Consider the following 16,216-nt stretch of genomic DNA (forward strand, 5'->3'; position numbering starts at 1 on the left):
TGAATCCAATGGTAAAAAATAGCTTCTATTTATCAACGATGAAATTGTTTGCATATATATTCGCACTGGTAGTTCTTTGATTTTATGCAACAAAAAGATGCGGTTAAATTGGAGGTAAATGATGTTAAATAAGCAAACATCCTTTAGAAAAAATTTTGTTGAACGGTTTTAATACCAATTCATTATTTTTAAACTTCTGGGCAATTAATCTGTATTGAAATCTTCTAGGCAATTAATCTGTATTGAAATCTTCTAGGCAATTAAAGGAAACTCCTGGGCAACATCGTTTTTCAAAATTTCCTTGTTTAAATTGTGGCGATATATTTTTTAAAAAAAATTCAGTAATGTCCTTGTATACATTTCAGACAATGTATTATCCACAATTATAGTCAAAATCCGGGTAATGATTAAGATTTTATCCTTCTCAATGTTATGGAGAAAATCCTTGAATCCTTATCAAATTTCTAGGCGAAGTCCTTCAAATTATATTAGGCCGTATCCTTTTGTAGGCAAGTCCTTCAATATCCTTAATAATTTTTTTTATAAATATTTCCCGAACTTCGTAATGACCAGTTTCGTAACTAAATATCGAATGAATGAAAGTTTCAAAAGTTTTCAGAAGGAAAAATATTTTCAAAAAACAAACTTGTCTGTGGCTTCTATATTTTGAATTGTAATTGTTTCCAAATCAAAGCTCAAAGTGCTCACAATTTCACACCACCGCTTGCAAAAAAAAGTTTTCTTCCCGCTTCCCTAAAACCATATGTCCTTTGTTTGTACCTTCTATATCTTCTAACTCGTAGTAGACCCTACCAATCCTACCAACAACTTTTGCTCTTATACCTACCGGTGCTAACTTTGAACTATAGTAGCCTACTTTCGAACTTTGCGCAAAATTCCGTCTTATAACTTCCTGCCCTACATTAAATTCTCTGTATCGCGACCTTTAATTATAGCTTCTTTAATTTCTTTCGTAAGCTTTCTTAATATATTCATATATTGATTCTCTTATTAGTGGAAATTTGTCCTGCCGTTCTATATTTGCGTCTGTCTCAGCTAAAAGTTCTAACCTCCTTAAAATCTCATAGTCGTTGCCATGAGTTACCATTCGTTGCCCGAATACAACTTCATGCGGCGTTCTGCCGATGCTCTGATGAACGCTATTACGTAGAGCAGAGTTCACACTCACCAGGTATTTATCCCACTCTCTCTGGTCATGTCTAATATAGGAACGTAATTGATAAGTCTGTTATATCCCATTTAATTAAACACAGTACAATTTCGGAGAGCAGTCGCCACTGCGACTTGTCACAACTTTATTTGAATCAAAACTAAAACTACAACTTATTGTCAACTTAAACCTAAGTGTTAAAATGGTATCGTTGGTCGTGGAATAACGCTGAGCCAGCATTATACATGCTGGCTAGCCTGGTGGAGTGTGAACGAATATATTCCCAACAATGTATAGGGATAGAATTACGAATGTGGCGTGATCGCGGATGGTATGTGCCACACAGAATGTGTGGTGACGTGCGCACCAAAGTTTCAACAAAGTATGAGAATAATGTTACATACAGAAGGTATGGTAACATACACAGCATATTCACACTACACCTCCCTTTTTTACAAAGAATAATCAATAATAATATTTGATTATTCTTAGCTCAACAATAGAAATTTTTTTTTTTTGTTTTATTCTCTATATATATATTATTTTATTCTCTATATATATATTTGTATTAGAATAATAATTACAAAGTTTTTTTTGTTTTTTTGTTTTTATATGTTATTTATATTTTTCATTTGTATTATAATAATAATTACCAAGATTTTTTTATATGTTATTTATATGTTGTTGTTTTTAACATTTTTAACTTAAGCACTATTTTTACATTTGTTGCTGTTATGTTTATTATATGTATTTTTATTATACATTATTAGTAATAACATTCATTATTAAGTTGAGTATAGCGGTTAATATCAGTGGTAAATAAAATGAAAACAAGAATATTTCTTAGTATTAACTGGTTATATTGATGAAGGGAATTAGAAATACAGTCTCAGTTGTCTTAATCATTATTAGACATTGTAATAAAAGGAATAAAAAAAACGTTAGTGTTATCACAACAACAAACAAAAAACAATCATGTAATCAGTGATAACACAAAAAAAATATTATTAAATCCAAATATATAAAAAATTTGCAATTCTTAATAAAGCTGTCCAAAACAGCTCAACGCGTTTTACTAAGAAAAACACTAACCCGCCTCTTTTTTAAAACGATTTTATTACATGGCAAGAAAAATTAGTACACAACTTGTTTACGGTTGTATCTTGTCTAAACATCAGGGCGAAAAGATTGGACGTGGTGGTACTCATATTTTGATTTCCATACCTGGACGTTTGTTGGACTTGTAAAGGCTAAAATTAAAGTCAAAAATTACAGGTCTTTGCAGTTACCTCATTAAATCTGAGACTACCATAAAACAAATTGCGGAAAAGCTAAAAGCAACTGTCAAAGGAGAATGACAAGTAAATCATCCAAAAAGAATGACATGGCAAATAAATAATTTAAAAAAAAAAACTTATAAGTGAAGAAGAATCAATACGATTTTGAAGCATAACCTATTAAAATCTTAAAATGAAAAATTATGCCACAAAGTAATGCATACTGCAGAGTAAAGACAATTACCATAACAAAGATTAATATGTTTTTAAATCTAATTAACATATGGGAAAGAAAAAAAATACTAACATGTAATGCGATACCTAATTAATTAGTACAAAAAAAAAAAAAAAATACATAGTTTGTAGATACTGGCCAGCTATCTATATTTACTTTATGTTTTAAAATAGTGTAATAACATTTTATGTTTACGTATCTACATATTATATATAGACCTTTATATTCCTACACTTATAGGTTAATGGAATATAATGAAGGGGAAAAAACGATATATATATATATATATATATATATATATATATATATATATATATATATATATATATATATATATATATATATTATTTTTTTTTTTTTTTTTTTTTTTTTGTGTGTGTATTTGCCATTTACTGCTTCGTTAAGCTTTTAGTATCATGTGTTGAAAAATTTTAATCTGTTCTTATGTACTTCAATAGTTTTTCCATCCCCCAAAGACAGTGAGCAATTCCCATTTGTATCGATACTTTCGATCGGGTAGGGACCTTTAAATAATTGTTCCAATTTATGACCGGCATTATTTTCCACTAGTACTAAATCTCCTACTTGTACATTTATAGGATTGGCCTTTTGATCATATTGTAATTTATTGGACAATTTTGATTTCGTAATCATTTTTGCTGCTCGTTGTTGTGCCATTTGGAGTCTGTACTTCACTTCTTTTTCATAAGAATCAGCATTATTAAGGGGGTCTACCCTGTTTAAACTAAGAGAAACGGTGGTCGGAGGAGTTTTGCCAAACACCAATTCATACGGACAATAACCATGGACTGTTGCTGGTGTGGTATTAAAACAGTATGTAAAATACTTTAGCCATACATCCCAGTCCGTTCGCTCTAAGGAGACATAAGAACGTATATATTCATTAAATGTTCTATGTGACCTGTCTATGGATCCAACGGTTTGATGGTGGTATGCTGTCGAGGTGACATGTTTTACATTCAACATCTTAAAAGTTCCTGCAGGGTCTGGTTTTTATACTCAGTTCTCCTGTCAGTTAGAACTTTTCTCATTGGTCCGTATATAAGTACAAATTTTTCAAATATTGCCGCAGCTACAGTATTTGCCGTTTTATCGGGTACTGGTATAGTTACCAGGTACTTTGTGAGATCACAAATTATTGTCACAGCGTATTCGTTATAGCTGTTTGACTTAATAAAGGGACCTATTGTGTCGATAACGAGTGTATCAAAGGCACGTGCGGGGGTTTCAGTTATGCACATAGGTTCTTTTGTCCGTTTTAGGAACTTATTTTCTTGGTATTTGCTGCAGTTTTTCACATAATTTTTGATGTCTTTAGACATTCCCTTCCAACGATATTTAGTGCGGAGTTTCTCTGACATTCTTTTGATGCCAGGATGGCCTCCGTATAGTGGGTCATCAGGATGCATTTGTATGAGATTTCTTTTCTGCTCGTCAGCAGATACCTTTTCTAATCTTGGCGTTAACGCTATTGTAAGTGTTTTTAATAACTGGTTCGCACAGTTTTTGAAATGATTGATTCGAATCGTGTTGAATAAATTCTTATTTAATGAGAGTTGTAATTTGTAGATTCCCTTATTGCCGGTTATAGTTTCCAACCTAGGAAGGAATTGATCTAAATCAATGTTTCCATTAACAATGAGGTCATCAATTTTTATACTTTCTAAAGATTCTCTCCCCTGTTTCAGGTAACATTTTGGAGTACCATTGAGAGAAATCTTTAGGCGAACATACTTTTTTACCTCTGTCGGCGTGATACCACTGACCGTCGATAGCTCAGGGATGAAAAGAGAAGAAATAAAAACACAAACACGAGTGTATCAGTTCAAATATATTTTCGGTTTATTGTTGGATCCTTTAATTCTTGATCAATTCATTATTTTTAAACTTCTGGGCAATTAATCTGTATTGAAATCTTCTAGGCAATTAATCTGTATTGAAATCTTCTAGGCAATTAAAGGAAACTCCTGGGCAACATCGTTTTTAAAAATTTCCTTGTTTAAATTGTGGCGATATATTTTTTAAAAAAATTCAGTAATGTCCTTGTATACATTTCAGACAATGTATTATCCACAATTATAGTCAAAATCCGGGTAATGATTAAGATTTTATCCTTCTCAATGTTATGAAGAAAATCCTTGAATCCTTTTCAAATTTCTAGGCAAAGTCCTTCAAATTATATTAGGCCGTATCCTTTTGTAGGCAAGTCCTTCAATATCCTTAATAATTTTTTTTATAAATATTTCCCGAACTTCGTAATGACCAGTTTCAAAATTAAATATAGAATGAATGAAAGTTTCAAAAGTTTTCAGAAGGAAAAATATTTTCAAAAAACAAACTTGTCTGTGGCTTCTATACTTTGAATTGTAACTGTTTCCAAACCAAAGCTCAATGTGCTCACAATTTCACTCCACCGCTTACAAAAAAAGTTTTGTTCCCGCTTCATTAAAACCATATGTCCTTTGCACGATAAACGTTCTTGTTTGTACGTTCTATATCTTCTAACTCGTAGTAGACCCTAACAATCCTACGAACAACTTTTGCTCTTATACCTACCGGTGCTAACTTTGAACTATAGTAGCCTACTTTCGAACTTTGCGCAAAATTCCGTCTTATAACTTCCTGCCCTACATTAAATTCTCTGTATCGTGACCTTTAATCATAGCTTCTTTAATTTCTTTCGTAAGCTTTCTTAATATATTCATATATTGATTCTCTTATTAGTGGAAATTTGTCCTGCCGTTCTATATTTGCGTCTGTCTCAGCTAAAAGTTCTAACCTCCTTAAAATCTCATAGTCGTTGTCATGAGTTACCATTCGTTGCCCGAATACAACTTCATACGGCGTTCTGCCGATGCTCTGATGAGCGCTATTACGTAGAGCAGAGTTTACACTCACCAGGTATTTATCCCACTCTCTCTGGTCATGTCTAATATAGGAACGTAATGCTTCATTCACCACTCGATTCACGCGTTCGCTTGCATTTGGTTGCGGACTATACACCGGCGTTAAGTTGTGTTTGATTCCGTTTTTCTGTAAAAAACGTTTAAAATCTTTGCTCCTAAACTGCGACCCGTTATCGGTCACAATAACTTACGGGACACCATAGCAACTAAAAATTTCTTTTCCAAGGTATTATAAAATTGGTTTAGTTATAAATTTCTTCAATGGTTTTAAAAATGTAAATTTAGAAAAGTGGTCCAATATAATCAATATACCAATATGGCCGGACTTTCTTCGTGGTAAAGGTCCTATCAAATCAATGTATAACCGCTGAAACGGTCGTTCTGTAGTTACAATTTGCCCAATGGGGGTTATAAGTTGGGGTCTTTGAAGTTTTACATAAATTGCATTCCAGAACATATCGTCGTTCATCCACTAATAACCCCGGCCAAAAGAAATGTCTTCTTATTCGCACGAGCTATATGGGAATATCGTGAGCCCAGTAGAGTATATTTCGCTTCAATTCTAATGGAACGTAAGGTTTCCACGATTCTGACTCGTCAGAATTTCCGTTCGAAAATTGAGTTTGTAGATATACTGATCTATTACCTAAAAATTTTAATTTGGCATATTCTTCGCGTAACATACCATATTCAAAACTTTCGAAAGCTTCGGATTTTAAATCTATTGCTCGAATATTTTCTATGTCTATCGAGTCTAGAAAGTGTTCACCTTCATAAACCCTCGATAATGCATCAGGAACGACGTTGTATTTTCCGCTGCGATGCTCTATACTAAAATTAAATCCTTGTAGTTTTAACGACCATCTGGCTAATCGTCCGGATAGGTCTTTTTGACACATTAGCCATTTTAAACTCCAATGGTCCGTCACCACTTTCAATTCTTGACCCTCGATATAAGCACGATACTTAGCCGCTGACATTACAACAGCTAAACATTTTAGCTCTGTTATGGGGTAATTTCTTTGGCTCTTATTTAGCTTGTGGGACATAAATGCTATGGGTCTCTCAACGCCCTCGTCATCTCTTGAGCCAGTGCCTTTCTCATTGCCCGTGCATGTAATTTCATAGACTACGTTGTGTTGTTTAAATTTGTCTTCTTTTGTTTTTGTGCGTTTGAATATCGTTTGCATGGTCTGATTGGATTTGTGTGCTATCATTGTTGTTGTGTTTGTTATGATTTTTGTCAGGTTTTTTGTTTCTGTTAGATTTGGCAGGTACGGTACACTCACAAAAATTCGTTCGTTGGATTCGTCAAGATTTTTTGTATTTTCCTTTTCTTTGAGTTTGCAGTCGATGATTATTTTCTTTATAAGTTGAGTATTGAGTATCTTTTTAAACTTGAGTATTTTTTTAAAATTTTTGTTTATAAATAGTTCATCTGTCAGGTATAATATTTTGTTTAACAGACTTTTTGAAGTATTAATTTTCATATTCATTGGTTGTGTGGAGTGGAAATTTATTATTCGTCCGGAGGATATATCTCTTATAATTAACACGTTCGCGGACGCAAGCAAATTAAGAGAGGTGAAAAAATGACACCCAATTTTTTTCGAAATAAGTATTTTTGTTTTTATTTATTAATTATTGATTATTACTATTATTTTTTATTTATTGTAGAATGTATCTTGTTGAAATAAATCGTATTATGTATATTAATCACCAAAACTTATGATTATATACAAGTAAATGAACAAAAGTTGGCTGACAATGTGAATGCTATAGCATTCACGTCATTTTGCATCGGAATGCTATAGCATTCACGTCCGCGAACGTGTTAACATATCTAAATATAGCAATTTTCCGTTTTCCTCTTTTTCTATTGTGAATTTTATTTTTGGTGATAGCTATTTGGTATGCTTAGAATAGCGTTTTCGTCATTTTTGTTGATTATTGCGAAGATGTCATCCACGTATTTCGTCAGTTTTTAATCATTATATTATTTTTGTTGAGTTCAGTTATAACGTCGTCTAGTAGTTTGTCAAGCACAATATCAGCTATGGTGGGCGAAAGGGGGTTGCCATAGGCATACCATACGTCTGATGGCAAAATTTGTTGTCACATTTGAAATAATTATTATCCTTTAGAATGAAGTTTAATATATTAAGAAATGTTTGTCTTGGGATTTTCGTGTTTTTCTGAACTGTATTCCATTTTTCCATCTTCTTCTTTATTTGCAAATTCGGTATTCGAATATAAGCGACCATACAATTGTAGCATATTTCATTTCAATTACATAGGTTACAAATGCGATATTTTCCATGATATTTATAAATTATTGACAATTCTTTCAAAATTGCTTCTAATTCTTGATATACTAAGAAGATTAGCCGTGTTGTTGATATTTGTCCAGTCTTCTATGTTTTTTATCCAAGTCATCTCTTTTCTGTCTCTGGTACGGAGTCCTTCAATTGTCATTTTAAGTATTGCCTGCAGGAGCTTATACTTTCCATGTCGCATGATGTGTCCTAAGCATGCCGTTTTTCGTGTTTTGATGACAGATACAAGTTCTCTCCGTTGGTTAATTTTTGTCAGTACTTCGAGATTTGTGACGTTTGCAGTCCAAGGTATTTTTAATACTCTTCGATAAATCCAAATTTCGAAAGCTTCTAGTCTTTTTATGTAACTGCGGAAATGAATAAGATAGAAGAAGATTTCGATGTTTTCCGTCTTCTCAAGTCGAATTACCCTCCCAACCATGCCGACTTTTAAAAATATCTTGTCAGCCCACATGCTTTTTACCTAAACCATTCAATTTCGTGGAAAATATCTCGGAATTAGTTTAAAAATTCATATTTATATTTAATGCAAAACATAAATCAACGGACGTATTTTAATATACAATATGCAAATAGCAATAAATAGGTTATTACGTATTTGAATAATATTAAGGTAGAACAAAGATTCCGTATTCAATAAAAAATCTTAATATTTTAGATGTTTTGATCTCTCAGCACATTCTATGTCATTGAAAGAAATTATGATCTGTATTTCATTTAATACTCACTGTTTATAGCATCCACTCAAACAAGCGCTTGTAGTCTGGATCTTTTAATTCTTGATCAACTATTTTAAGGGGATAAAATGTGTTGAGATCGAAATATGATGATTGTGTGAGAGGTTAAAAGTATATAAACGCTTAAACTAATTGCCGAAAATATATTAGTTTTGATAGTTTGGTCCATGATAATTGTACAATGAATCCAATGGTAAAAAATAGCTTCTATTTATCAACGATGAAATTGTTTGCATATATATTCGCACTGGTAGTTCTTTGATTTGATGCAGCAAAAAGATGCGGTTAAATTGGAGGTAAATGATGTTAAATAAGCAAACATCCTTTAGAAAAAATTTTGTTGAACGGTTTTAATCCCAATTCATTATTTTTAAACTTCTGGGCAATTAATCTGTATTGAAATCTTCTAGGCAATTAATCTGTATTGAAATCTTCTAGGCAATTAATCTGTATTGAAATCTTCTAGGCAATTAAAGGAAACTCCTGGGCAACATCGTTTTTCAAAATTTCCTTGTTTAAATTGTGGCGATATATTTTTTAAAAAAAAATTCAGTAATGTCCTTGTATACATTTCAGACAATGTATTATCCACAATTATAGTCAAAATCCGGGTAATGATTAAGATTTTATCCTTCTCAATGTTATGGAGAAAATCCTTGAATCCTTATCAAATTTCTAGGTGAAGTCCTTCAAATTATATTAGGCCGTATCCTTTTGTAGGCAAGTCCTTCAATATCCTTAATAATTTTTTTTATAAATATTTCCCGAACTTCGTAATGACCAGTTTCGTAACTAAATATCGAATGAATGAAAGTTTCAAAAGTTTTCAGAAGGAAAAATATTTTCAAAAAACAAACTTGTCTGTGGCTTCTATATTTTGAATTGTAATTGTTTCCAAATCAAAGCTCAAAGTGCTCACAATTTCACACCACCGCTTGCAAAAAAAAGTTTTGTTCCCGCTTCCCTAAAACCATATGTCCTTTGCATGATAAACGTTCTTGTTTGTACCTTCTATATCTTCTAACTCGTAGTAGACCCTACCAATCCTACGAACAACTTTTGCTCTTATACCTACCGGTGCTAACTTTGAACTATAGTAGCCTACTTTCGAACTTTGCGCAAAATTCCGTCTTATAACTTCCTGCCCTACATTAAATTCTCTGTATCGTGACCTTTAATTATAGCTTCTTTAATTTCTTTCGTAAGCTTTCTTAATATATTCATATATTGATTCTCTTATTAGTGGAAATTTGTCCTGCGTTCTATATTTGCGTCTGTCTCAGCTAAAAGTTCTAACCTCCTTAAAATCTCATAGTCGTTGCCATGAGTTACCATTCGTTGCCCGAATACAACTTCATGCGGCGTTCTGCCGATGCTCTGATGAACGCTATTACGTAGAGCAGAGTTCACACTCACCAGGTATTTATCCCACTCTCTCTGGTCATGTCTAATATAGGAACGTAATTGATAAGTCTGTTATATCCCATTTAATTAAACACAGTACAATTTCGGAGAGCAGTCGCCACTGCGACTTGTCACAACTTTATTTGAATCAAAACTAAAACTACAACTTATTGTCAACTTAAACCTAAGTGTTAAAATGGTTTGTTTACGGTTGTATCTTGTCTAAACATCAGGGCGAAAAGATTGGACGTGGTGGTACTCATATTTTGATTTCCATACCTGGACGTTTGTTGGACTTGTAAAGCCTAAAATTAAAGTCAAAAATTACAGGTCTTTGCAGTTACCTCATTAAATCTGAGACTACCATAAAACAAATTGCGGAAAAGCTAAAAGCAACTGTCAAAGGAGAATGACAAGTAAATCATCCAAAAAGAATGACATGGCAAATAAATAATTTAAAGGAAAAACTTATAAGTGAAGAAGAATCAATACGATTTTGAAGCATAACCTATTAAAATCTTAAAATGAAAAATTATGCCACAAAGTAATGCATACTGCAGAGTAAAGACAATTACCATAACAAAGATGAATATGTTTTAAATCTAATTAACATATGGGAAAGAAAAAAAAATACTAACATGTAATGCGATACCTAATTAATTAGTACAAAAAAAAAATACATAGTTTGTAGATACTGGCCAGCTATCTATATTTACTTTATGTTTTAAAATAGTGTAATAACATTTTATGTTTACGTATCTACATATTATATATAGACCTTTATATTCCTACACTTATAGGTTAATGGAATATAATGAAGGGGAAAAAACGATACATATATATATATTTTTTTTGTGTGTGTATTTGCCATTTACTGCTTCGTTAAGCTTTTAGTATCATGTGTTGAAAAATTTTAATCTGTTCTTATGTACTTCAATAGTTTTTCCATCCCCCAAAGACAGTGAGCAATTCCCATTTGTATCGATACTTTCGATCGGGTAGGGACCTTTAAATAATTGTTCCAATTTATGACCGGCATTATTTTCCACTAGTACTAAATCTCCTACTTGTACATTTATAGGATTGGCCTTTTGATCATATTGTAATTTATTGGACAATTTTGATTTCGTAATCATTTTTGCTGCTCGTTGTTGTGCCATTTGGAGTCTGTACTTCACTTCTTTTTCATAAGAATCAGCATTATTAAGGGGGTCTACCCTGTTTAAACTAAGAGAAACGGTGGTCGGAGGAGTTTTGCCAAACACCAATTCATACGAACAATAACCATGGACTGTTGCTGGTGTGGTATTAAAACAGTATGTAAAATACTTTAGCCATACATCCCAGTCCGTTCGCTCTAAGGAGACATAAGAACGTATATATTCATTAAATGTTCTATGTGACCTGTCTATGGATCCAACGGTTTGATGGTGGTATGCTGTCGAGGTGACATGTTTTACATTCAACATCTTAAAAGTTCCTGCAGGGTCTGGTTTTTATACTCAGTTCTCCTGTCAGTTAGAACTTTTCTCATTGGTCCGTATATAAGTACAAATTTTTCAAATATTGCCGCAGCTACAGTATTTGCCGTTTTATCGGGTACTGGTATAGTTACCAGGTACTTTGTGAGATCACAAATTATTGTCACAGCGTATTCGTTATAGCTGTTTGACTTAATAAAGGGACCTATTGTGTCGATAACGAGTGTATCAAAGGCACGTGCGGGGGTTTCAGTTATGCACATAGGTTCTTTTGTCCGTTTTAGGAACTTATTTTCTTGGTATTTGCTGCAGTTTTTCACATAATTTTTGATGTCTTTAGACATTCCCTTCCAACGATATTTAGTGCGGAGTTTCTCTGACATTCTTTTGATGCCAGGATGGCCTCCGTATAGTGGGTCATCAGGATGCATTTGTATGAGATTTCTTTTCTGCTCGTCAGCAGATACCTTTTCTAATCTTGGCGTTAACGCTATTGTAAGTGTTTTTAATAACTGGTTCGCACAGTTTTTGAAATGATTGATTCGAATCGTGTTGAATAAATTCTTATTTAATGAGAGTTGTAATTTGTAGATTCCCTTATTGCCGGTTATAGTTTCCAACCTAGGAAGGAATTGATCTAAATCAATGTTTCCATTAACAATGAGGTCATCAATTTTTATACTTTCTAAAGATTCTCTCCCCTGTTTCAGGTAACATTTTGGAGTACCATTGAGAGAAATCTTTAGGCGAACATACTTTTTTACCTCTGTTGGCGTGATACCACTGACCGTCGATAGCTCAGGGATGAAAAGAGAAGAAATAAAAACACAAACACGAGTGTATCAGTTCAAATATATTTTCGGTTTATTGTTGGTATAGGGTTTCTGCGAATGAGAAACATTACCTTTTGTATGTGAAGCTACGAACGAAAGCAATAGGAGTGTGACTCCTTCGAATGTTAAATAGCAAGTGTAGTTGCAGGTGGGCAGAATAACGTTCACAAGGCCGTGACATCAACTACGACCGCAGCATTGGAAAGCGCCCCTCTGCATCCGAACTAAGCGAATACGGCTTCTAGGAGAGTGAGTGGAAAGAGCAAGCTCTCTTCTGCAATCCGAACTAGGCGAATACGGCTCCTGGAAGAAGTGCAGAGAAGATATCCCCATAGGGCTCATAAGAGCGGCCTGTTGAACTATTTAATATGGTTTCTTTATTCAAACTGAAAATTATATATTTTTTTTGTTGGCGTTTTTTATTGTTGGACTGCAGAATTTTACATCTTTGTGTTTATTTCAGCTCTAGTCCATATTTTGTTGTATTCAAGTATTTGAATAACAACAAAATGTTTTACAGTGGATATGAAATTGATTAGTTGCGGGCGGAGGGTGAGGAATACAACAAAATATGGACTAGAGCTGAAATAAACACAAAGATGTGATTTTTTTTTTTTATTTTGACAAACAATGAAAAATGTAAGTTGATTAGATATGAATTACAAGTAGTTTATAGTCGATCAAAGCGAATACTTTTAACTAAATCGTAGTTTAATTGCATTTGAAAATCTTGCACATTAATTGACCATGCTCAATAGAAACTTGATTTGCGTACCTCTAACTTGAAACACAACCCACTAACTCTAGTTTAAGTTTGCTCCCGAATTTAGTCTAACCCTGTAGCCTTGCAGATAGCGCGTCAAGGTGGGCGGCAAATGTATAAGTTCGATACATTGGTTACGCCAATGTATATGTTAGATACTTTGTTTCCCCTTCCGAGCATTCCAATTACCCACGCTAATTGGCCTGTGGCACTCTAAACTACTTGTAATTCATATCTAATCAACTTACATTTTTTTTATTTTGACAAACAATGAGTTTTTTTGTTATATTTTTCTCAAAGCAAATATGTCATTACTGGGTTATTATAATATATTACATCTATATATATAAATGAGCTTGGTGATAAGTGATTGACTGACTGACTGACTCATCATCAACGCCCAGCCAAAACGGCTAAAGCTAGGAGCTTGAAATTTTACCAGTAGGTCACTGTTGATGCAAATGTGCGAGATAAGGTCGGGTTTTAGAAAATTCGTCCTGGAACCACAAAAAATAACAACAACAAAAATCCTTATTTTTCATTACTATTACGTACTTATTCACTTAGTTGGCCCTCTGCAAGACATGTGTAAAATTAACAATGCCATAAGTTCTTGATATCGTAAGAGATCACACATAATTTCAAATTTTGTAGTTTACTTCTAGGCGCACTTATTTTATCGTAAGCCACTAAATAATAGAAAGACAAGACATTTGTTATCTTCCATTGCAACACATATCGCAGTTGGTGATAATGGTGTATAAACATCAATTACGCAAATGAACAAATGAGTTGCTGTTGAAGACAACATTAGGGGAATAAATTCAGAAATCGGCCAGAAATAACAACAACTAAAAACTGTATGGACCTGAATTTTTGGTAATAACTAAATGTTTGCAAATCAATGAAAGTGCAATAGAATTGTGCATATTACCACGATTTATTTGCAATTAAGATTTTTATCGTATATGGAGATGTACAGTCATAACTATTCATTTTTCAATTTCAAAATCTGTAATTTGATGAAATCGCTAAATAATTAATGAAATCAATAATAGGCCCCAGGAATATAGGAATTTGGTATGGAAATCAAGGTTGGGAAGTGGTGCTTCTAAAAGGAAATGGTTTGGAAAATTACCAATCATGTGTACGAAAAGTACTAAATTTAGTACAATTTAGATTTGGGTGAACGTAAAGAGCTGGAAACCTGAAATTTGGAATTAAGGTTACTGTTGTAGTGTAGGATTGAGATATGAGGGTAGTTTTGGAAATTCGTGCTTATGTGTACGAAAAGTACTAAATAGTACTAAATTTGGTACAATAGGGATTTGGGTGAACGGATAGAGCTGGAATCCTGATATTTGGAATTGAGATTACTGTTGGAGTGTAGGATTGAAGAACTTTTGGAAATTCGTACTTATGTGTATGAAAAGTACTAAATGGTACTAAATTTGATACAATGGGGATTTGGGTGAACGGATAATAGCTGGAATCTCGAAATTTGGAATTGAGATTACTGGTGGGGTGTAGGATTGAGGTAGTTTTGAAAATTCGTACTTATGGGTACGAAAAGTACTAAATGGTGCTAAATTTAGTACAATTTGGATTTGAATGAACGGATAGAGCTGGAAACCTGAAATTTGGAATTAATATTACTGTTGAAGTGTAGGATTGAGATATGAAGGTGGTTTTGGAAATTAGTACTTATGTGTACGGAAAGTACTAAATGGAACTAAATTTTGTATAATGGGGATTTGGGTGAACGGATAGCGCTGGAATCTCTAAATTTGGAACTGAGATTACTGGTGGAGTTTAATATTGTGGAAGTTTTGGAAATTCGTACATAGGGTACGAAAAATACTAAATAGCACTAAATTTGGTACCGTTTCGATTTGGGTGAACGGATAGGGCTTGATTCCTCAAATTTGGACTGAGGATCACTGATGAAGAGTAAGAAAGATGCACCAAAGGGTTTTTGGAAACTTGAGTGTACGAAAAGTAATAATTGGTACTAAATTTAGTACAATTTGGATTTGAGTAAACGGATAGAGCTGGATTCCTGAAATTTGGAATTGATATTACTGTTGGAGTGTAGGACTGGGGAAGTTTTGGAAATTCTTACTTATGTGAATGAAAAGTACTAAATGGTACTAAATTTGGGACAATGGGGATTTGGGTGAACGGATATAGTTGGAATCTCGAAATTTGGAATTGAGATTACTGGTGGGGTGTAGAATTGAGGTAGTTTTGAAAATTCGTACTTATGGGTACGAAAAGCACTAAATGGTACTAAATTTAGTACAATTTGGATTTGGGTGAACGTATGTATGTAGCTGGAAACCTGAAATTTGGAATTAAGATTACTGTGAAGTGTAGGACTGAGATATGAGGGTGGTTTTGGAAATTCGTACTTATGTGTTCGAAAAGTACTAAATTTGGTACAATAGGGATTCGAGTGAACGGACAGAGCTGGAATCCTGAAATTTGAAATTGAGATTACTGTTGGATCATAGGATTGGGGAAATTTTGGAAATTCGTATTTATGTGTACGAAAAGTACTAAATGGTATTAAATTTATTACAATTTGGATTTGGGTGAACGGATAGAACTGGAATCCTGAATTTTAAGTATCAAGGTTGGGAAATGGCGTTGAAATAAGGAAATGGTTTTGGAAGTTCGTATTTATGATTACGAGCAGTACTAAATTTGGATTTGGGTGAACGGATAGAGCTGGAATCCTAAAGTTTTGAATTAAGATTACTGTAGGGGTGTAGGATTCAGATAGTTTTAGAAATTCGTACCTTTGGGTACGAAAAGTACTAAATGGTACTAAATTTGGTACAATTTGGATTTGGATGAACGGATAAAGCTGGAATTCTGAAATTTGGAACTAAGATTACTGTCGGACAGTAGAGTTGAGGTAGTTTTGGAAATTCGTACTTATGGGTACAGAAAGCACTAAATTCGGTACAATTTGAATTTTAGTAAACGGATAGTGTTGGAATTAGGAATTAAGATTACTGTAGGAGTGTAGTATTGAGGAAATTTTGAA

This window comes from Musca autumnalis, unplaced genomic scaffold (genome assembly GCF_047663935.1).
Source record: "Musca autumnalis isolate F117 unplaced genomic scaffold, ASM4766393v1 scaffold_190, whole genome shotgun sequence".
In the NCBI taxonomy this organism is placed as follows: domain Eukaryota; kingdom Metazoa; phylum Arthropoda; class Insecta; order Diptera; family Muscidae; genus Musca; species Musca autumnalis.